We start from the raw sequence: 23,805 nt of genomic DNA on the forward strand, positions 1-23,805 counted from the left end.
CAAAATATTGCACACAAAGAGAACAGCAATGAAAGCTTAAATAGATGATATAGAGGATGTACAATCTCAGAGTCTGAAATCATCACATACAGCACTGAGATAAACTGAAGGAAAACAACCACGCTGCAGAAGCATTACTTCTGCTGAGAGTCAAAAAAAAAATGAAAACCAAACTGCAATCCACCAAGAAAATGTACTTTACTGTTCCATAAGTTTATAAAAATGCAAAAAGACAACACTTCACTGTAACATAATACAGCCTTGCTTTTTAGCAAACTGCACTCAGATGTTGCTCTCCTCTGACATCATTAATCACCATGGAAACCTTAGAATGACTGTTGGACTGAAATAGGCTCTGTCATTCCAGATCAACTCAAAAGTAGTTCAACAAAAGACCTTATATCCCATTTTTTGGCTGTATATTTTCACCACTGAGCACAGTTGAAGAGTTACAATTCTCACTGCTGCTATGAAATAAAGCTTTCATATCTAACAATCACAGCATACACAAGGTGAATCATTTTTCCAGTTGAGGCCAAGACAAGATTCAGAGTTACTTCTGAGTACAATGCACACTGAAAAATCAAACAAAATAAAAACCAACAAAGATGAGTCAGCATTGAAGGTTAGACGATGATAAAAACTGGGAGAATGGACTCCTGAAAATCCATTTTATATACACAAAGCATTACCCTGTTACAAGCAGAGAGCAGGGCAGAGATATTTCTAAAAATATTTATTAGTATTTACTTTGGGGGGATCTGTCTCTATTAAATGGAGTGCAACCAGATGGGTCACACTGTTTTTTTCCCCTCCTTCTCTTTGCAAACACAGTCAGCCTCCATGACTAATATTCCAAGCACAGGGTCCAGGCAGTTACTCAGATTTTTTACTTAGCAAACAGGTCCTCTGCAAACATGTTTTGTGCTGAGTTAAATCGACAGACCAAGATACAGGCAGATATACGAGGAGCCAGGAAAATTGCTTTCTTGGCAAGAAGCCACACTGACAATTTTTTTCTACTAAGAAAATATGTATTTGTATCTATAGCACATACCAAAATAACCAAAATTATGACAGACTGAAATTTAGAAAATAATGTTTAAAAATAGATTTGAGACTTGCATAGTTGCAAGTGCCATACAATTATCTTATCAATTTCCAGTGATATTGAAATATTAATGACCACAAAACATTTATGTGAGGTGTGAAAGGAAAGATAGACTGACAAAAGAAAATAAGGAAAAAGATCCTAAACTGGTATATAAGGATTTCTATTTGATTCATTCATTTATCAGCCCAAAGAAGCATGCAAAGAATTACAGGATTCAATCCTAAAATGAGGTCCCTCCACTGACAGCTGCAAGTACTTAAACATTTCCAGAAAACCGCACCCTTAATTTCTTAGATCTGACCTTCCCAACTTTAACTCTTACAAGTATCTCCCTAATCACAGTTTATTTCAGTTCTAGGCAGTGTATTTGTCTACTTTCAAACCTAACGAAGTTATAGGGCTCTCTTATAATGCTGATTTTCAGATACTATAGAAATACAGTATAAGAGAACTATCTCATGGCCGAGTTGTTGACAGGCTCAGGTAACACCACTCACTGGTAATAACATCCAAGGTACTCTATCAAATCTGTGCGTGTTTAGGTTTTTGTTTGCTTGTTTTGTTTGCTTTTTTTTCTTTTTATCTCAGAAACTTGGAAACGGGTGCTACACAAAACTAGCTGAACTTAACAGACACACTGATACCTTCAATTTAACTGTTATGTTTTAAATCTTAGAACTTAAAAGTTCATTTGTTAATAAATAAGCAGATAAGTATGAAGCTAGAGACTCAGAGTGTCTGAATACATAGGTTCACATCAACTCTCAAGCAATTAAAAGCACTGCCCTGAATACGAGCATTGTGACTTTATACAGCAGCAGTCTGACAGATCACGGAGCCCTTGACCCCAGGTCTTTGAATGGTGCTAGCACTTGCCTACACACAACTTTCAGTTAATCATCAAACAAGCTGTATGCAGCATGCATAGGGTTATGATTAGATACCTACATCTGATTGGAACAGGTTGCCAAGAGAGGCGGGGATGTCCCCTCCCCTGGAGGCATTCAAGGCCAGGCTGGATGGGGCTGTGAGCAACCTGATCTAGAGGGAGATGTCCCTGCCTATAGCAGGGGAGGTAGAACCAGGTGATCTTAGCAATCCCTTCTAACTCAAACCATTTTATGATTAAGATGCTGCCGGACTAGGATCTTTAGCCATTAACTGAGTGCCCACATGCTCTCTAGCTTATCTCTTTCTCCAACTAAGAAGAAATAACAGGCCCCTGCACGGTAGCATTTTTATTACTGAAGTGCTGGGGCAGAAGCAAATTTATCAAAACCTAAGGACTAAACAATGTCAGTTTTATAAGCATGCATCTTCAGGGGGCACAGCCGGCTTAGAGCTTTTTCTCACTGCAAAGGGACCAAAACCACTCCCCTGTCTTTGTGCTCACTACTGGTTACAGGGATGGAGTTCACAGGATGGCAAAAAACACAGCTTATACAACACGAGAGGAGAGGAAAACAAATGCAAGACAGTAATGCTTTTTGCTCCAAGAGTTCCCTGTAATTTGGTGTATGCTGTGCCTTGCACTTGCAAGGGGTTAGATGTCACCTCTGCATTTTTTATTTTTGCCTGGAAAAAAAAGAGAAGCAGCAATGAACTACTGGATTTAACTATTAAGGAAGTATCCAACCAACAACACAACCACCATACAAGGCTTGATAAAGATTCTACCACCAACAGTGGCCATGAGATGATACCTAGGGGGAGAAGATCTGATCAGATCAATCATGTAACCACGTTTTTCTTAGAATATTCTTCTGCTGTTTAGTGCTCAGAGGTTTTGAGCCACAGGCAGTAATTTTTGTTAAACGGCTTCCTTGGTGGGCTTTTTTTCATGACTGTGTATTATCAATTCATTATATTCACATGAACAACGTGAAACCATGCTAACATACATAATCTGCTAGTTCTGACTAAACTTCCACCCTTGGAACCCAGGCACAGAAGTCCAAGGAGGGAGGGCAACAGGACTGCAGCCTGCAACTCCCTGTATCTTTTCTGTCAAGCTTCACTACATTTTTATGATAGTCTCAAAACCATCAAAACACAGTGGAACGTGAGAATGAAAAAAGTTCCAGACAGAAGAAAGGCTCAGTAAATTAGATTAGAACTACAGCAATAAATTGCTGCTTGTGGTTTCTTGGTTTTTTGTTTTTTTTTTCTTTTGCCTAATTCTGCAAATCTGGCCCACCTTCCTTTTGTCTGGCTCCTACCTCTGACAGTGAGAAGTTATGAGGCCTTAATAACCCTGCAGCACGAAGGAGAAATTGCTTGTTTTCTTCTCCCCATGAGGCTTTTATGAAACATTTAGACTTCACCAGCTCAGCAAACAGAATACAAAACACTGCTGACAGCAGAGAACATCAAGGTATGATGTACTTGATAAACAGAAAGAAAAGGCAAGGTGTTTTTTTGTTTGTTTGTTGCTTTGGTTTTTTATTTGGGGGGTGAGGGGTAGCAATTGATGCTAAATTTCACAAAGGGAGTAGTCAAGCTTTCTTAACAAATTGCATGCTTTTATTTCCTTTTGTTACTCGTTCTGACCACAATAAAATGCCTCATTCTGGACTCTGACCAATTAACTGTAACAAAGAGAAACTGCAAGGAGAAAAAGAAAAAAAACAAACAAACACAAAAGTCTACTGAATTCTAAGCACTCATTAAGGAGATCAAGGACCAAAAGAGGTAACCTCTGACAGAAAGGTGACATACATATCCTTCCCAGGCAAAAGGTCATGACACTGACATTGCTAAGCAATTCACATTGAAGCACCAAGGGTGTATTCAAAGCAAGGAGTTTGTCAATTGTTGTAAAGCCACTGTGTCATTTGATCATGCAAGAAGGATGAGACAAAGGAACAGCTGGAATGAGATGTTTTACACTCCATAGTGGAAGAAAGAAAAAAAGTGTATTGAACACAGGCCCTCATTCCCAAAATTTTCAGCAAATTGCTGCACTAAACAGATCTCAACCACTGTGTACACTTGTGCAGTTAAATAACAAACTAAAACCTGCTGTACTGTGAGGATCTCACATGCAGGTTTTCACACTTTCAGTCTTGCTGTTAAAAAACAAATCTGATTCTGAGAAAGGCCCGTACAGGCTTCGGACTCACACAAAATACTCAAAGCCAGTAAGGACAATCAGCAGGCATTATACAGTCTGTAAATGTAGCTCATTAAGATGAGCCTTCATGGGCCACAGAATCTTGTTAGAAATTTAGCACTAGACTCGGATGCTACAGCTTATTTTGTCTACTTCTAGATAAATACTTCTTTACACTCAAGTAGCTATTTAATTCAAAACTAAACCCAAATTTAAACTAATTATGTTTGGTATTTGAAAGTTCAAATCATTAGGGGAACATTTTCATTTTAGAAAATACACGGACACAGTGATCTATACGCATCAAACAACCCCTGGCACTCAGCAGCAATAGAAACGCTTTCTGAACTGAGCCTGGACACTGTTCTACCACAGCCCAGTACTTTGTTATCCACTTGATTTCTGAACAGCGTTTATTCTCTTCAGCCCATCCGAATGCAAAAGAGACATACGTTGCTGTTTGTCATCTGTCATGCTATTGTCAACTACTTCACCCTTTAGGAAGACAACATCCACCCACTATTTCTGAAGTCTGTATTAGTAATAGTGAGCTCTGCCTAGCCCTAACTGTATTTCCAGGAGAAAAAAAAACGTCCAGTTTTTCAACTATTCTACTCACTGATTTAAACTTTAGTAGTAACACAAACAGATTCAGTTTAGGCATTAACAGTGATACTTGACTCATATGTTATGCCAAAGTGAAAAAAAAAATACAGTAATACCACTTGGTATATCCACTGAGAATGTGCCAGGAATACAAGATCAGAGAGTACTGAGTTGTCTGGCCCACAGTTGGAACATGTTTATGGATGAAAAAGTCAAGTCAAAATAATGACTGTACAAGGTAGTACCTTTTTTCCCCCTCACTGCTGGGTATGCATGGACTTTTCATTCACAGTGCTGATGGTAGAAGGAAAGATGCAAATTTTTTCCAGTGCTCACAGTGAGATTTGCTTTTGGCAGTACAGAACCCATGGTGATACTGATCCAGTAGATCAGAGCATTTAAGAAGATTGGCCACTCCACAGTGACTGTTAAGCAGCTTATCCCTGAACAACACCCTAACTTCTCCAGGAAGATTTAATAAATTAATTAGAGACTATAGAAATAGGCTGCCATGTCAATGAGATATGCATTAAGGAGTGAGATATTCAAGATGTATCCCAAGAACTTGTCTGCAGGAACAGTCACATTCTGAACAGCAAATCTAAGGGAACTCTAAAACATTCACTGCACATCATCTCCTCTAGATTGAAAAGTCTAGGCATTATACTCAACGGATTCTAAACTGAGTAGGCTGTAATGGCCATGATAAGGTAGCAACCAATTAAATAATGCTTATTACAGGCAGCTCTTATGACAGGAGGAAAAGGATTCAAGTGGTCTTGAAATCTTGGATAATTGTTGACCTATATAATGAAAGACTGCATGCAAAAGTCTTTCTCAGTTTAGGTCACTGATTCAGTATGTTTTATCAACTTGTATATCTTAGCACCTCAGTAGCTTCATCGGCTGCCAGTATTGCATGACACTCATTCCCACCAACAGAGTTCAAAATTCAGTCACGGAGATGTCTCCTATTTAGAGAGAGCAAGAAATAGATTGAATATCTGCCTAATCTTTTTTCTTGGCTTAATTTTGTAATGGGAATTACTGCGCTTACAGAAAATCAAACAGAAACTAGTGCCAAACCACTGCTACAGTTTTGTTAAGGTGAGCTGCAATTCGGGAATGCATCTAGAATTCCACTAGCTGCCTAGGCAGCTTTGCTTTACAGGAACATACATCTGTGTTTCTACCTGTTACTTCACGAAGCTTCTCTTCACAAGTTGGTTCCCCACGTAGTCATGACACCTGGCATTTCCTCACAAACTAAGAAAGCTCTTTTCGCAAAAATAATGTTACTATCAACTGTCTCAAAATTTACCAGTTGCCAATTATGGAGCAACTGCAGCCCATACCCTACATGCTGCAGTCACTTCCATTGCCAATCAAGCTGGCTCCTCAATTTAGAAAGCTGTCTTTTTGGGTCTTGGATATCTTATGTTATTGAATCACGCTACAAAGTCTTCAGTGACACTACCAGTTCTCAGACTTTTCTTCCAACATCATCCAGTTGTTCATTTCTCCACAGTATATAAGCTACTCTGGCTTTAAGGACACCACAATAAAAAAAGCGTATATTTGTTTTCCCTTGCAGTTTAAGAAAAAAGTTCTCTTGGTCAGGTTAGTCATATATCTCCATAGAAAACAGAAGAAAGTTGGCAGTAGGCTGAAATTTTAAAATACTGTAAGCCAAAACCAGAGTGAAACAATCAAAATCTAGAAATGGCCTCCCAGAGTAACAGACTCTTTGTTCTCTCATACTTTTAATCAGTTCCAGTTTAGTAATTATGGGATAATGTATTGAAACCAGGTTGCATACCTATAAATCTATAGCAAATTGATTAAGAGAGTGATATAATAGACCAAAAACTTAAACTCAAGAGATAGGGAAGGGAGAAAGAGATGGAGGAAGGGGACAAGCGGGCCAGTAGCACCACGTTTGCAAATTCTGCTTATCTTTCAATTTCTAATTTACAAGCAAGTAACTTACAAAGTAGTTCTGGACTGGATGGAAAAACAGTGGTCTAATTAGGCTGATGTGCTGGGAAACTCTTCCTTCTGTGAAGCAATAAAACAAAAAGTAGTTCAGTATAAAATATGCTGTCATCTGCTAAATCTCATTACTGGCAACAACACTCCCCCACAAAGTCCACAAAAGCACGGTACCAAGACAAACGCTTAAGAACAGGATTCAGTTGTGACACTTAAATCTTTCATGGAAAAATTTTTGCTATGTATCTTTGCACAGAAAAAGATAAGTTATGGCTAGTAGAGCTGGAAGTTCTGGATGAAGTATGTCATTCTTCACTGCACTGTGCCAGGACAGTTTTTTAACATTCATAAAGCATCTTGAATGATTAATAATGATCACAAAGGAGCAGCTGAACAGTGCTGTAACATTTATAGCTTCCTAGAATAAATGCTAGCTGATTTTAATTGTTTGAATTTCATGTGTTCCTTAGATGAGCAACAAAGTTGGTAAGATTTCCCTTCAGAAGTGCAAGCTTCAGTAACACTAAGTTGAGTACAGCATGAACAAGAGATGCATTTCAGAATGAAGACCATGATTCTTCTGCACATCCATTTCTATATTTCTAACCATTCTGCTTGCCACAGTCAGACTGCAGCCACAAGTTCTCACAACTAAAATATTTATAAAGAGCATATTAATATATCATTCGTATTTCCACACCACCTTGGAAATGCAGTCACAGGTTACACATTATTTTGTGTAGCATTGTACCAGAACAGAGCCAAAGATGTGAGCTAATCATCCCATGGGAAGAGTTGCCAGTGGCACACATATCTAAACTGATCCACAGGTCACTGTATTGAAACAGTGGTCTGTTTATAGAAAAGAGACTTTCTATGAGGAATTGAAGAAGGACAATGATGCAGTTTGTCAGATGCTACAATAGCATCTTTTGCTACAAGAGCTCTTGAGTTGAGAACGCAAAAAGTAAGCAAAGAAAGCTTGGATCCTGGACTGTTCAGGAGTGAAGGCACATATCTTATTACGTAGCATAACATAGCAAAGGTGAAAGTCACTGGGAATGATGGTAAAAAGCCCTGACAATACAAAAGGACAGTTGGTGTTTGATGTCCAAGAAGCCAGGAAAAGAAGCAAAGAACAATGATATCATCAAAGTAAAAGGCTAATCTGTGAAATCATTTCAAGTTGGAATGAGTGAAGTAAGACTGCATTTTATCAAGACATTTATCAATACAAAAGAACAGGAACATTTCACAATAAGAATGTGGAAAAAACTAATATGTGTGCACAGCTACGAAGCTTTTCTCAACAGATGTTTTGCAAAATGCATGAAACTTTGTCTCCTCATGCATCAATCTTCAGTCTGTGATCGTAAGTGATCCAATTTATAGATCCAATTAACACCTAAAATCGTTAGTCAGAGATGTGTTATGATGGTACTCACAGTACTTCACTCACAGAGAAAAGAGTCAAAGAGACTTGTGGGAGCCCTGTGAGGACAAAAGGAGGCCCCAGAGAGAAAGAGTGCTGTAGAGGAAAAAGCAGCTTTTAGCTGTGTGCATGAATTTAAGACAACAAACCTGAAGATGGACAGGGGAGACTGCATATAACAAAGTGCACCAGCAATAGATGGAGCTGTGAGATAAGAGAAGAATCTAACCTTCAAGGGGATGACTTAAAATAGTGGTTTTGAAATCAAGACTTAAAACCCTACCTTCACATTAAGTCATGAAACAATCCACAGGAGCTGAGTTAGATGTGTCTGACAATCATAACACATTAGCAGGATGAGTAGAAATGACCTGTTGCTTCTTTTTCCTGCCCTTAAATAAGCAAAGATTGCCCATGTCTAATGCAAGTGGAATCCCAGCCAGCTTGCTGTCAACCAAGTGCCTAGAGGAGCCAAGTGACATGCAAATACAAACTCCTGATCTGATTTAACAACCACATAGAGGGGTTGTTCACATTCTTCACGCAGTCTACACTACATGACAACAATAACTTTAGAAATTTTTCATAGAAGCACAGATGAAAATTTCACACTATATTCTGAGGTCTGTCAAAAAACAACAAATAATTATGATGAAGTCTGTTTACCTCTGGAAAAGCATCAGCATCAGCAATACTTTGAGTTAAGGGATAATAAACATTAATATTTTTAAGAATCTTTAAAGACATAGGCATCACATCATCACCATAAGGAAGTCTATTAATGGGCTGCAGCAACATACTCTTCAGATCCAAAACAAAGCTGAACAACTCTTAACTCCAGGTAACAGTAGATATTTTATCAAGAACTTCTTTGTAAACAAAAACAAGGAAAAAAAATCACCTGAGCCTGTATGATTTGGATTCCCTTATTATGCAACATAAAGTGAGCCTATCAAGAGCAAGAAAAGCTCAGGGTTCTAACAACCAGTTTGAAATCTGATTCTTCTGCACACACGCTCCAAAAGAAGCACGTTCATGCTTGTATGCAACTGAGGCACAAAAGTGGAACTGCTTCCAGCCCCATTCACTGAAAGATCCCAGCAGTGCTCCTATGAGAAGCAGCAACCAAAAGGAAATTTTATGTAATCTTTAAACACTGATTCCGTGCACAACAAACAGAGGATCAAATTGGCATTATCAGGCCTATTTTTCACAGATCTGGAAAAGAGCCTGCGTCCAAAAGCTTGTTTGCAAGTTGATCAGCTAGCCAGATGAAAGATGTATCATCTACTCCTATAAATCTTGTTTCTTTCAAGGTAATAAAAAAGAAACAAACGTGTTATATATAAGCACCTCATTGGCAATGTTTATAAACAATTCACAAGAGGTGGCATTGGGGCCTAACCATATCGCATGGTGCTAATTGCAGTCTGGAGCCTATTTCAACAAGCTGTCACATGAACTGTCAAATGGGAATTATGTGCATAGCTACAGGAAAATAAAGTATATGATTAACTTGATCAACAATAGCAGAGTAAAAGTACAGGATAAATTTCAGCTTGTAAGTACATAAATGAATGAGGTCACAACCACACAGCTGGCCTGATACACATAAAATAATTAATTTCTCCTGTTTTTTGTGAAGCTAAACTTTAAATCTGTTGTGTAATTTACAGATTCGAGATTGCAACCAGCTAAGTATTCTATGTATGCCAGGACTCAACCATGTAATTTTGTTACCAAGTGAAAACCACGAACAGTTCTTGGGCCCTTCCGACTACTGAAGTCCATGCTAATTATTTGCTACACTGTAGTCAAGTACAGCTAGATGTGAATTGCATTACGCCCTTTGTTATTTAAAACATTTGTACAAGTTATCTTTTTTCCCCTCCCCTATGAAATCATCATCACAGCAAACATAAACAGCACAACCTAGCTCAGCACAGAGAGGACAACTGCCCCTGCCACATGCTGTTCCTATCTTCAATGCCCTTCCCAGCACAGAGCCCAGACAGAGGGAATCAGAGCCAGCAGAACTCACACAGTTCTAGCTGAGAACGGACCACCCCTCAGCTACCAACCACACTGACAGCTAGTAAATTCTTTTTTTTACTATTGCTGCAATAGAGACAGCAAATGTACACAAACTCTCCTTTTGCTTCTGCTTGCTTAAATCTAACACAAAGCTCGAGTCACTAAATAAATAAATAAATACAAAATGAGCAAATGCACAGCTGCCTGCTGAGAGGTCCTGCTTCCCACTCTGGGGCCTCTGCATCTTGCTCTGCACTCAGTAAACCTTGCTCCTGAAGACTGGATCAATAAAGAGACAAATAGAAGGGGATAGACACACAGATAACTGCCTACTCAGAAGTGAATGGCAGTGCTAGTACGTGACCAGGAACAGTCACCAAAAGGAGAGGGGAGGGGTTTAGAACAGCAAACATTTTCTATTTGTTTCTACAAACTCAAGCAAAAGAGAATACAATAAAAATAGCATTTAGATCAAACAGCTGTGAAAACCATAAATACAAAACCTTTCTGGTCCCCAGTGTAGCTAGTCAACTGTACAGTATGCTAAAAATTGGAATTTTGTTGTAGCTGAAGTGCAGTATTTGTGACTGGAAGTACTGCAGTAGAATTCCAGGCAGTGCTGCAATATATCCCATAACAGAAGGACTGCTGGATGATTTGAAATAAGAAAACCAGTATTCACAACAACACTGCTGGGTGAAAAAAGGAGAGAGCAAGGAACAGCACTGCTGTTCTCTTTCCTTGAAGAATACTGGCCTTGATAGCTTTTATTATAGTGAAGTACTTCTGGCCAGATCAAGTTTATAAATAAATATCATAAAGTCTGCCTAAATTTGGCACCAAGTAAAACCCGTGCTCTTAGGGAAAAAAAAGAACAAAAAAACCTGTCATGAGCATGCAGAGAAAGTAGCAGGTGTGGTTATCCATGTTCAAACACCTTAATAATGGAGATGTGAGCTTTCTCTAAACCTTTCAGAACATGCACAAGAAATACAAGGAACATAGAATTTACACAAGGAACACCGATACTTTAGAGACACTGCTTCCCTGGGTGCAATCTATGCTGGCCATTAGAATTTCCCAGTGGCAAAGATGTTTTAAGGAATTCCCACCATTTTTTGTGCACAATTAAATAAAGTGTCAGCCTACAGCTGTCCCACTCACGTGCTGTGTCTGTGAAGCTTCTTTGTGAGACTTGAATGACTGCAGGAGAAAATCACAACAAACCACAAAACTCTACCTCTACCCTTCCTTTATTTTCTCTTTATTTTCTAAATTCAGTTTGCTGTTACACTTCAGACTGACAAACAGATACATAAGCACAGGTAAGGAAATAGCAAATTACAGTGGAATAAGGAAAAAAAAAGGCAAGAAAAGAAACAATTCATTTAAAAAAGAAAAAAAGCTTTACACCCAAAGCAATACAACAGGAACCCAGATTTTCATTCTGATTTCATGCTATCCAGAGGTGTTCAAATTTTTCTTTAAGTGCTACAAAAGTTGTGCTTTAATTGCAGCACACTAATCGTCATCAGCATTTGACAACATCTGGAACTAGGGATTTCAAACTGCTGCACAGTAGTAAGAAAAGTTGACTTCTACAGGGGGTCGTAACAGGAGCAGTAAAAGTCACATACAAATGAATGTGGAGAAGAAAGACAGTATTCACTAATAGTGAGATTTTTAAGAACCAGCATAAAGTAATGTGCCATAGCTACAGCAATACGTGGAAATTAACTAAAAGTTTCTTATCTGATGGACTTTGCAATTGCTGCTTCCTATTGAGTCAAGGTCCTATTAGATCTGGTGTACAGATATTCATTGATGTTCAAGACCCACTTGGACACCCACCTGTGCAACCTGGTCTAGGGAGCCTAGGTCCCTTCCAATCCCTACAATTCTGTGATTCTGTGAACCAATGGCTTGGCCACTCTATACACTTACTGTGAAATCCTGGGCTCACATTAGTCAGTGGGGAAGCTTGCACTGACACCAGTAGACAGAGGTTCATGAAATGGAGAAGGGAACTACAAAATGTTACAGGGAGATGGCTCTTCCTGGATAGAGGCACACAGTTCTGCTTTTAGTTTAGTTTCCCCTCACACTGCCTTTAGCTGTAGCCTCAGTATCTGTATTTGTGCAGCTTTTCACCTGAACATATGAAGAACATTGCAAGCACCTATAAGTAGAGGCATTACTTGAAGCCAACAGTGTTGGAAAATGCACTTGCCCAACTGCTTGATACTAGTAATTAGCTGAACAAACCTTTTCTAGAGATCACTGCAAGAATTTAAATTGCACATGATGAAGGTAGTGAGAGAAGTTTACGTGTTTCCCCGTAACCAACTTCTGCAGTGACTGGCACAACATTAACTGTGTGGGATGCAGGGCACACCCCCCCCATTCCCCTGGTCCTAGGATTCTGGGGATCCTAGGATTTTGGCATCCAACTCCCTCATAGGCCTCTTTGCAAAGATTCACGTTGAAAATCTATAAATCTAGCCAACATGCCCAGCAACAAGTCTGTTCTATAACCTCAAACATGAGGAGCTCATGAGAATTCACTTTCTTGAAATGATAGTCACATCTCTCTCCTCCTCCTTCCTACAGCTCTGTACTGAATGCTTAATATTATTCATTCCATTCACTTTAGAACAATTAAAAAGCATGAGGAAGATCTCCAAAACCAGATGCCACGTGAAGAAAAATGCCAGCACACACCCATACCCAATTATAAAGGTTTTCAGACTGATGAAGCAGAAGCCCACAGTTGCCACAGAAAGTAAGCAAGAAGGTTCTGTAAGACAGGACATGCCAGGAACATAGAGAAAACAAAATATTTTCATCATAACAGCAGTTGCTTTATTCAGCTTGACGAAACCCATCATACGTTGAGGAGATAGCCCTGATTCCTGCAACACTGATTCAGAAATGATAGGAAATCGCCACTACACAGCAGCCACACCATAAGAAAATCTCCACATGTGAAGATTTCTTGTGAATGGAGCTGAATATTTTGTGCCTAAAGGGAGAAATACACACATGACATGGAAATTAAGTGCTAAAGCTCAGGTAGCTGGCAGCAAGCAAAAGTTTTAGAACTTCATTTATACTTGCTGAAGACCTGGGAGCTCTGACAAGCACAGTTCTGTGGAAGACTCCAATCAAAATAATTAAGCAGAAATACCAAATGATGACTCCTCAAAAATTAATTTTGTGTTCTAAATGATTAAGCTTGACAACAGAAAAAGTCGGCTTTGCAAAATGATTTCTGAAGGCTTTTAGATATTGGCAGTTTGACAGCATAAGAAGTTTGTGACAACATAATAAAGTCACATCAAAGTAGTTTGATCTCAAAATAAGCAGTATATTTTACATTTACGTTTAGTCTTTCTTCTGTCTGATATTTTTTCCTTTTTTCTTTATAACTCAAAACATAAAAGATTTGAATAAAAAACAATACCTTGACTCTCATTATAACTCACTTGGAACATAATGAGATATTCTGTAGAATGGATAAGTGTCCATTCTTGGCTAGTGTTGACAGAAACAGAGGATCTATCACAACTTCTATATGTACATCACAAGATCTTTGCTTTTTTTTTCTTTTTTCTTTTTTTTTTTTTGATAAGGAAACAATGAAGAAACACTGACCCTTCTTAAATGAAAGATAATGGAAGGATGCAGTAATTGTATTTTTCCAACAAAATTCTATCTTCAGTTTTCCTATTCACTCACTGCTTTGTCTAACTAAATGACTATCTTCATTTCCCATGTATCATTTACGCAAGTCAGATTTGCGTTACTTTTGACCAGAACAGTCTCAACAATAACGTGTTTTCAACCCTTCCATTTTATACCCACTTCCATATTTACATGGTGCTAGTTATCCACTTCTAGAAACCAGCTGTAGATTTCAGTGACACAAGTTGCATTATTATCATTTTCATTTTTAAACAAATTATGTTAATATTTCTAATGCATGAACAGATACTCTTCCTAGAACGCTGTCTTCAGACTTCTTTGCACACATTTTAAAAATATTTTACCGACTCCTTCAGTTTTCTTCAGCACAAGGCAGCAGCACTGCAATCATTTGTTCACCAGGGCTTCAGTTGTTTTGAACTGTCAAAGCCTCACCATACCCTGATGTTTATTCTCCAGTACCATGTAAAACATGTTTTATGGTAAGGCCATACATGGACTTCCCAGTGTATTGGCAGGTCTTACAAGGTATCACCTCTACTTATAAGCCTGCACCAGATTTTCACAGGACAAATGATAATCTGATGCAGGAATGCTATCTATTATCAGGTATCCACTATGTCATATTACAAAATTACCTACAAGTAAGCTGTAATATAGGAAGACTGAAGTAATTATAAGCTTATTCAATAAATGCTGAAATACGTAGATACAGAAACTGTCTCTAAACAAAGCTTTCTGATGTCTGCGACATCCTTTAATACAATGATACCATTTAACATTCAAGCTTATTACTACCTCATCTTATTCTTTCTCCAACTCTTCTCTTTTCCTCTGAATGGATTCAGCTCTGCATATCACAGGTACATTAAAGCCAGGTACAATGGCTTTAATCTGTCATTTGGACATATGCTTACGTTACTTCAACAAGTAGGGCCACTGATTTCAACTATGCTATCTATACTCAGTATCAAAAAGGAATCTATCATAGCATATCAAACTTTCATAAACATTTCAACCAGAAATAACAGAGGAACTGTTATTTTCATCAGGAGCAGCAAGATGAAGCATCCAACAGTCATACATTTTTTACATGAAATGTTTATTCCTTTTGAGACAAGGATATGGCACAGGCACTGCCAGGATGTCTGTCAGGGTCACTTTTGGGATGGCACTCAAAAGTCCAATTAATATTTCCATTTTAAACCACATCGTATAAGATGCATCTGTAACAACACAGTACTCATGGATCTCTCACTAAACTTTCTGCCATATTCCCCATTTTAAAAGTTGTTTCCTTTGGGAACTACTTGTGATCAAGGAGCTTTGAATGCTTTCACATTATTAGAATGGTAATTAATGGTTTCAACCCTGGAAGCTTTATATTTGAGTTCATGATCACATCCAAAAATACACAGAGTCAAATTATCATGTTTAGAACTAGATAAAAATGTACACAGAGATTAAATGTATGGAAGGGGAAAAAAAAGTCATTTCTTCAAAATATTAATTTAAAACATTTTCAATATCAACAATAAAAGCTAAAATATTATAATACTTTCAGTTTGATGTATTTGAGAATATTTAAATGCATAAATAAATAAATTATAACACTACAAAGAACTGTAATTTACAAAGGAAATGCGTAAACATGAAGAGAGCCAAGCATAAAGCTTTATGCAAGTGTTTCAATTATATGATGTAAACAGTTAACATTTGTATTTCATTTAATAGGATAACTTCAATAAAAATTTCAGTTCTAAGCTCACTACTCAAATGATGGTTCATCATTCAGCATCTAAATGCTCTAATTAATTTCAATGGAAAAATTAAGTCATACTCAAATTTTAAGCTAACCCTGCTTCACTTGTTAATGGCTATCATTAAAATGCCACAAAACACAGATCAATGCCACACAATCATTTTCCAACAAATTCTCTATAGAAGTAAATATCATAAGGACATTACTGCAGGACGATATAAGATTATCTGGTATCCTAAAAAAAGAGAGTGAGTTGCCAAGTACTTCAACTGTCACCTTATAAAAGAGATTTGTCTAAAGCATTCTGTATTGAGATAATGAGGACATAGTGAATAGCCAACATACAATCATTTCATTCTAGAAACATTACTTGGAAGTTGTATACAAGTAACACTTTAATAGAGAAAAGCCTTGATCCTTCAATCTCACATATAATGTAAGCCTATGACTGACCTCAATTCAATGAGGTTTGTCATGGAAAAAAAGCAAGGCTTAAAAATAATTATTTGCAAACAGAAAATCCAAATCTACTATCAATTTATTCTATGGGAAAGTAATAAATCCAAGACCTAGGAAGAGAGGAGCATTCAGGGAGCATTAGCGTGGAACACGATCCTGAATTTTTGCAGGGCTCCAGGAAAGCAAGGAAGTAAAAGCTAGAGTGATACAAAGACAAAAAGAACGTATGACCTAAGGGCAAGAGATATTTAATCTTCAAAGTATATTTGTCATCACTGAGATTAAACATTCTCCACCTGAACTTAAAAAATCTGACAGTGACATTACAGTTTTCTACTTACATAGGTTACTGTCATTTACTTACTAGTAATAGTAATAGTAAGTAGACACTGTTTTCCTTACAACTTAAATTCCCTAAAAGCTCAAACATACTCTTCCCAAAAGAAAGATGCTTTTCTTTAGGAATTCCTAGAATTCATTGTGACCACCACTGCGACCTTACCACATACTACAGTCCAGTCTGCTCCAGCAGGTGCAACGCAAGGGATTTTATCTGGACTGCATTATTCCCTTGCAAACCTAATTACAAAGCCGTTTGGAATGACGATAGAGAAAATGCATGAAATAATTCATGATACAGTCCATTTCTGGGTTAAGTGGATCACAAATGAAGCTGCATCAGGTTTATTTTTAAAAGTCAAGCAAATACATTGCTCTTTCACAGTGAAAATTGGTATTCATTTTCAGACACATTACATGTATCTCTAAATTCTTAGATTTGTTATTACATACAGAAAGAAACTGGTGAGATCATATTTGTTACTGTTAAAAAAGCTGTATCATGAGAGTTGTAAAACCATAGCTGTGCAACTGCAATAAACCAACTTATGGAGCTGCTTGGAGAGCTTTTTTTAGTCATGTTAGAACCAATGAATTTTCAGTGCTTACTTACTCTCTCCTTTCCCTCTAGACTCCACAAGTAAGAAACAGCATTCCTGGCTTTTGTAGGCTACAATTTCTTGCAAGTTTTTTTTTTTTTTTTTAATGAATTGGTTATGATTCAGACAATGAGTATGATTTCAAAATTAATGCAAATTTTGTCACTGACTTAATTAGAACTAGGATTTCATCCAAAGAACGTTTCCATATGCTATTTAACATTATCTGTCATGTAAACTGTTATGTGAAATACAGCCTGCCTGGTAAAAGAACCAAAAGCTGTCTACCAGCTTCCTGGTTCATCCTATCTCCCAAACTCTTCTGCTATTATAACTTGAGCTCCTTTATCTTCTTTTATTTTTTTCCTCCAATCACCACAAAAGTATCCCTTCACAATAATAATAATAATAATAATAATAATAATAATAATAATAATAATAATAAAAGGTTAACAAGTTATTTTTCTATGCATAAACAGGAACATATGAAGTAAAAAATTTCATCACCACAGTACAAAGACTTCAAGTTATCAGAATGACTGAACCGATAAAAACTTGAAATGGGATTGACAGGAGACTGTATAAAGAATATTCTTGACACAAAGACAGAACTTTTTGGCACAGATTATCTGCTCATGAATAAGTTGACACATGTGAAAACGCAGGCAGTATGAGCTGCTGCTCAGATCAGAGATAAATCTAAATTGTTTTTAAATAGAAGAAAAGTGAATAACCTGCAGAACTAGAATAGGTTTTTTATTAATTGTAACAGGTTTGCTGCTGGAAGGAAATAGAATATGAAAACCACAATACATCAAAAAGATGTGACTACATTTTCAGCTGGCAGTATCCCTGATCAAATGCTCTAATACAAAAATACCATTACATTTTACAGATTTTCCAAAAGTCCCAGCAAAATTTTACCGCATTTGATTCAGTGGGGAAGAATACAGCACCTCTGCCCAGAAGTCAGAATAATTTTTGCAAACTGGATAAGCACAGCAAATGGGAAAAAAACACAACAAAAAACAAAACACCTGTTATCAGACATGCAAAATATCTTCCAGTTACAAGTTGGGATTAATATGGAGCTTATTATATGAACCACTGTATATTAGGGCAGTTTTGCCATTATTTGTATATCTGTACCCATCGTGTCACAGTTGCAAAACAGAACGAACGCTTCACAACTGATTCATCACACTCAAAAAGGTCTTGTGTGCCCCCATCTATGTTCACCATAATTTAACCCTATGTATCCAGGCAGTGTCTAAACCAACAAACCTTTACTCTTCATCAATTTGCAATCCAGTGCTGTACTCTCTACCAGCAGCTCTCTGCCAGCCACTTACATCACCCATTTCTTCATGCAATCACTGCCTTCTACCTGCCCACAAAATGCTCTTGAATTTCATGTCACTGAGATTGCAATTCAACATTCTACTTTGATTAGAAGGACAACTAATTAGGAAGATATAATTGATTTAAAATCTGATTTATTTCAAAAAATAACAACAGTCTCTTCATTACGGCTTTCAATCTGTCAGACCACTGGCCTATTTCTATGATTTCCTACTCATATTTCTCACTGTCTTACACTTTTCCAATATGTTAATGGGTGAAAGAAAGATTATTTCACTCTCTATCTCTAACATAAATGCCTTCCAGATAAAAATAAATCAATCCAATTTGCAACAAAAATATGAGGAAATGCAGAGTGACCAAACGTGTAATTCCACACAGAGGAATTGCCCATGGACATAAGTGCTTACTGGCCCTAACAGATTGGATGCATAAAGGGCACATTAAAAATAACACTAACTGCTGACAATGTAGAAATATTCAGTATTTTATGGGGTATTTTCTTCTCTTCTGGTTTTCAGTTGAGTAGACTAAAATTGTAGCTGCCAAGTGCCTGAGACGCACTTGCAATGTTTTACCTCAGCTGTTCAGAAAAACGCATGAAGGGTCTGACAAGAAGCAAAGTATCAGAAAAATGGTTTCATAAAATTGGAATTGTTTAAGAAGCTGAATGAGTTCTTGTTCTTCCTATTACTTAGGCGTTACAGCCCTCTCCACAAAGCAAAGTCTAACCTACACCAGAAGATTGATTTCTCTTAGCTTTATCAGTTTCATATCATTAAAATACACAGTGCAATTCTTATTGAACAGTACATGAGCCAACTTCCACAAATATGATTGTTTTCACCCTTGGGCGTGTCCTCTTTAATATACAGGAGACAGTAAAATAGATAAAAGTATTCAATATTAACTGGTGAAGTTGTAAACCATATAACTTACATCCAGGTGAAAAAAATTATATCACCCAAAACCTACCAAAAATTAAATTTGTTTTTTTTTTCCTCCCCAAAAATCTAAACTGTACAAAGTAACTGTATAGAACTATTAAGAATATATTGTTTCTTATTCATATATAAATTACTTATTCATATATAATATATGAATATATGAATATATATATATAAGTTACTTATTCATATATAAATAAATAATTAAAAGCATCCTTTTTTAAACTCAATGTTATTCTTAATCTAGTCATCCCTTGACACAACCCATCTTCTCTGTGAAAAACAAATGGCACATGAACAAGCCTGAAAATGTGTCTGTATTCAAATCAGCCTGTCAGCCTTTAACACTGGGTACAGCTAATGCTGCTGCTGAAGGCTAGCAGAGATAGCCTGCCAACACTAGTGAGGGCCACGAGTGTGATGCTGCAGGGGGCTGCCTTTCAGCATGGGAACACAAAAATCATTGCTTCTCCAGTGATGTTAAAATCTCTCTTAGAGCAGTTGCATCCTTCCTGGCATTTACCCAGACAAAGCAGATGGGAGCAACTTCAAACATTACTCCTGATAGTGCACTCATACAGCTAGCTGCAGGATGGATGTAGCATAAACTTTAGCAAAAACTTAACTGTGCCTACTCTGACAGAGCTATTCTATAGGTCATTCTTCACACTAGAAATCAGCTCCTTCAACCAACACCTGAATCTTTGTTGAAACTCCCTACAATACAGGGCTCTACAAAATGACTTATACAGAGTACAGACAAAAAGCAAAAGATGGGAAAATAATTCATCTTTTCTCCCCAGAGTCAAGTAACTACCATTTACTCACTTCACCAGCTGATCCAGTGCCTGTCACTGCTTTGGCAAAGACTAACCCTCAGACACAGAAGGCATTCATTATCCATCATATCTGCTATCCTCACAGACAACTAGCGTCTGCAAACCTGTCAAAGGATCTGTTACCACTGCATGCTGTTCTATCATATTAGCCCTTCTCCTTCCACTTCTCTCTCTCTATTGACTTTTAAATAAGCCAATAGCACTTTAACAAGACACAGTTATACTGCATTTAAAAACTCAGCAGCGACTCAAATCTGCAAGCAAAGATAAATTCAGGATAGAGATCCTGGATTCCAAGTGCTTTATAGTAACGATAGTGCTTCCTGGACAATCATACAATTACAGCATCATGCAAACACCTGCATCTGCATTTTCACAATAACATCATCACCATTTGACACTAGATCATCACTGCCTGCTGCCTCACAGTTGTCACTTAATTAGAAAACAAACTGTCCAGTGCTGTCTGTAGTTATCTGATCTTCCTTCCCTGCTCTCACAGTAAACAAACAAAAAAACAAGCCAATTTTGAAAAGATGACTTATTTGCCTTATAATTTGGGTGAAATTACCAACTAGAAGATGATAAAAAAATTTGCTTGTGCTGTATTACAAATGAGAATAAGATGTTTGGACAGAGCTAAAAACCAAGTACACTGCAGCTGAAACAGACAACAGGCATTACAACAAACACTGCTCTACCATAACACATGTACAATTTTATTTAATTATTTATTTATTATTACAGGAGAAAGAGATAAGGCAATGAGACCAATAACATTAATTCTGCTTGACATACATTTCCCACCAGACAGCATACTGTGAAAGAATGCCTGGTGATAGATTTTATGGTAAAATACCAAACAGTCTGCACAGCAGAACTGGGACCTGCTGATCAAACTACAGAGCAAGAAGAAAATGCACAGGCAGTGGAAGCAGGGACAGGTAACCTGGAGGAGTATAGGGATGCTGCTGGGCAGTGAAGGTCAGGAAGGCCCAAGTGGAACTGGAACCTGACCAGGAGTGCAAAGAAGGATAAGAAAGGCTTCTATAGGTATATAAACTGGAAAGGGAAAGTCCAGGAGGGTGCACTCCCACAGTGAGCAATACAGACAGCCTTGGTCTTCACCAGCAACTGCTCCACACACAGTCCTCAATCAGATGACTCAGAAAGTGGGAAGTGGGGAACAATGTCCCTCCCAGTGTAAGCAAAGATCAGGTTTGCAACTGCCCGAGGAACCTGAATGTCCATAAGTCTATGGCTTTCAATCTCTCAGATTCCTGAGAGAATTGAATGATGCAGTTGCTAAGCCATTGTTTAGGATGATTAAATCTTTTGTGTTATAATGGAAGAGCTGCAAAGAATCAACTTGCATTTTTCTGTGAATGTTTATGTTTACTACAACTTTCAGTTCTGTAGTGGATCACATTGTATGGAAACATAGTGTAATTGAAGTCCAAAACTTCTCTTTGCCAATCATCTGCTTCACTAAACCATACTCATCAAAATTAAAATATGAATTCATTTGCTTAAAATAAGTGAATAATTTGATTTGGCAGGATTTTGGATAGTGATAGTACAAATGTGAGATGAGGTAATACTATTTTTGCTGTTAGCTAAAACATTATTCAACTTCCTATACAAACCTATATTGATACGTCTGTCAAAATGTTTGATGTACACGTCTTGTACCATAACTAGAATCAGTTTCATTCAGACATCTCACAAAGATCCAGTTTTCAGAGGTGGTCAGCACAACTAAAGCAAGTAACCTTAGTGCTTGCCAACAGAATTTCAGAAGAGCAGGTTCTGGTGCCAGCAAACCTGAGACAAAAGTGTACCGCTCTCCTGAAAAGTTAATATTTATCATAAAACTTGAATGACAGCTGAGCTTGCGGAAGGAGAAGAGGGAGTTAGAAATCAAATTCTCACTGTCCCTACACATTTAACAAGATTTAAACCTCGCATAAAACACAGTAAATTGTGAATAATCCCAGCTATTCAAGACATTACTCGTTCACCAGGTGGGGAAGTTTCATTTTCTGAATAGGGAATAGACCACAAACAAATTATTCCCAATGTGAAGAAAGCAACAGAGGCCTCTAGAAATAAATTAATTAATAAAAAGAGCCTTGCAAATACTATTTGGAAGTCGAAACTGGGGGGGGTATATCCAGCAGAACTGGGAAAATAATGCAACCTCAGTATAGGCTGCCAGAAAGAAAAGTGGTGTGAAGTGCTTCTACTTTTTAAAACAGGTAGAAATTACCCATCATGCATAGAAGAAATGAGACTAAACTATTTCTTATCCAGGTCACACTGATGAAAACCTGGACCGAGAGCAAAGACCTGGTCCTCAGCTACAACACGAGAAGAGTGGTCACCCTAGTACTTTCACATACCAATAAGAAAGAAAAGTTGTGAACCCTCTGGCAATGAAGCATAACAGAAAAGCAGCTAGCAGCCACCAAGGTGCATTCCAAGAGAATATGCTTTTCTTAACAATGATTCAATTTATTGCCCTGCTTACAATTAGATCCAATTTGAAAAAAATCTCAATGCTACTAATGTAGGAGCCTGTGTTTGGCTCCTAAGGGCACTGCAAGTTGACAAAGAAAAGAAAAACAAAAAACCAACCTCCAGTCTTACAACCCTCAGGTTAGGGAACAGCTCTCATGAGAATATATGGTCATACAAAGCAAAAGCAAACCAGTCAATACTTTGAAAACCTGCAGAACACACTGACTCCCTGAAGCTGCTTGCACAACCAGTCAGAGCCCCTTGTTTATAGCTATTTAGATCACAGGAAGCTGAAGATAGGCTGCATTAATTTTATATTGTGTTTTTAATCAAGTCTTTCAGGTTACTTAGAACCCAATTTTCTCTTTAGAATATGAATCCTTACTGGATATCTGTAAATAGTACATGGATTTATTTCCACAAAAAGAGATATAAATGCAGTATTCTTCACTAAGGGGAAAACAAACAAACAAACAAAAAAAGCAATTCGAAAATCCCCCATTAACTAGCAACCCATCTAATCCTTTCACAGACTTCACACAGCAAAATCAGTAAAACAGTTCATGCTGCTATGTTTCAGTCTCTCTGAATAAAATATAGGCACTAGAGTAAGGGTATCACTCACAGTTCAGTCCAACTCTCCATAGCTAAAGAAATCCTTCATTAAACTTCATGAAAAGAAAGAGTATCAGGCTGGAAAACAATGACTTTTGAATTTGCACTTCTACTGAAGTAGACTGGCATTCTGCTATTGATTTTAGCAGAGGCTGAAATCACAAGTAATTCTGAAGAGTGTCAGGGAAAGAAGAAAAATTTCCCACTGATTTTCATACACAAAGCACATTTTTGCAGAACGGGGTGTCAGTTGCAGCTCTAAAGCAATGCTTTCTGAGGAACTTCTCTTGATTTCTAACCACGAAAGAATACAGGGCTAAACAGAAAAAAAAAGACTGCTAAAATAAGACTGAAGAGCTGTTTCTTGT

The 23,805-nt window shown here is 37.5% G+C and overlaps 1 protein-coding gene across 1 annotated transcript in view; it reads right to left on the reverse strand.

The window, feature by feature from the left end:
- The window catches only part of PLCB4 (phospholipase C beta 4), a 191,634-nt gene that overhangs the window by 113,540 nt on the left and 54,289 nt on the right, over positions 1–23,805 (reverse strand). Inside the window, exon 3 of the mRNA XM_065734812.1 lies at positions 6,823–6,890. The gene's annotated coding sequence lies outside the window, so the exon portion shown is untranslated. The remainder of the gene's footprint in view (positions 1–6,822; positions 6,891–23,805) is intronic.

The sequence above is a fragment of the Cyrtonyx montezumae genome, unplaced genomic scaffold (assembly GCF_038088225.1).
Source record: "Cyrtonyx montezumae isolate F1298 unplaced genomic scaffold, pur_monq_1.0 scaffold_0, whole genome shotgun sequence".
NCBI classification, from domain to species: Eukaryota; Metazoa; Chordata; class Aves; order Galliformes; family Odontophoridae; genus Cyrtonyx; species Cyrtonyx montezumae.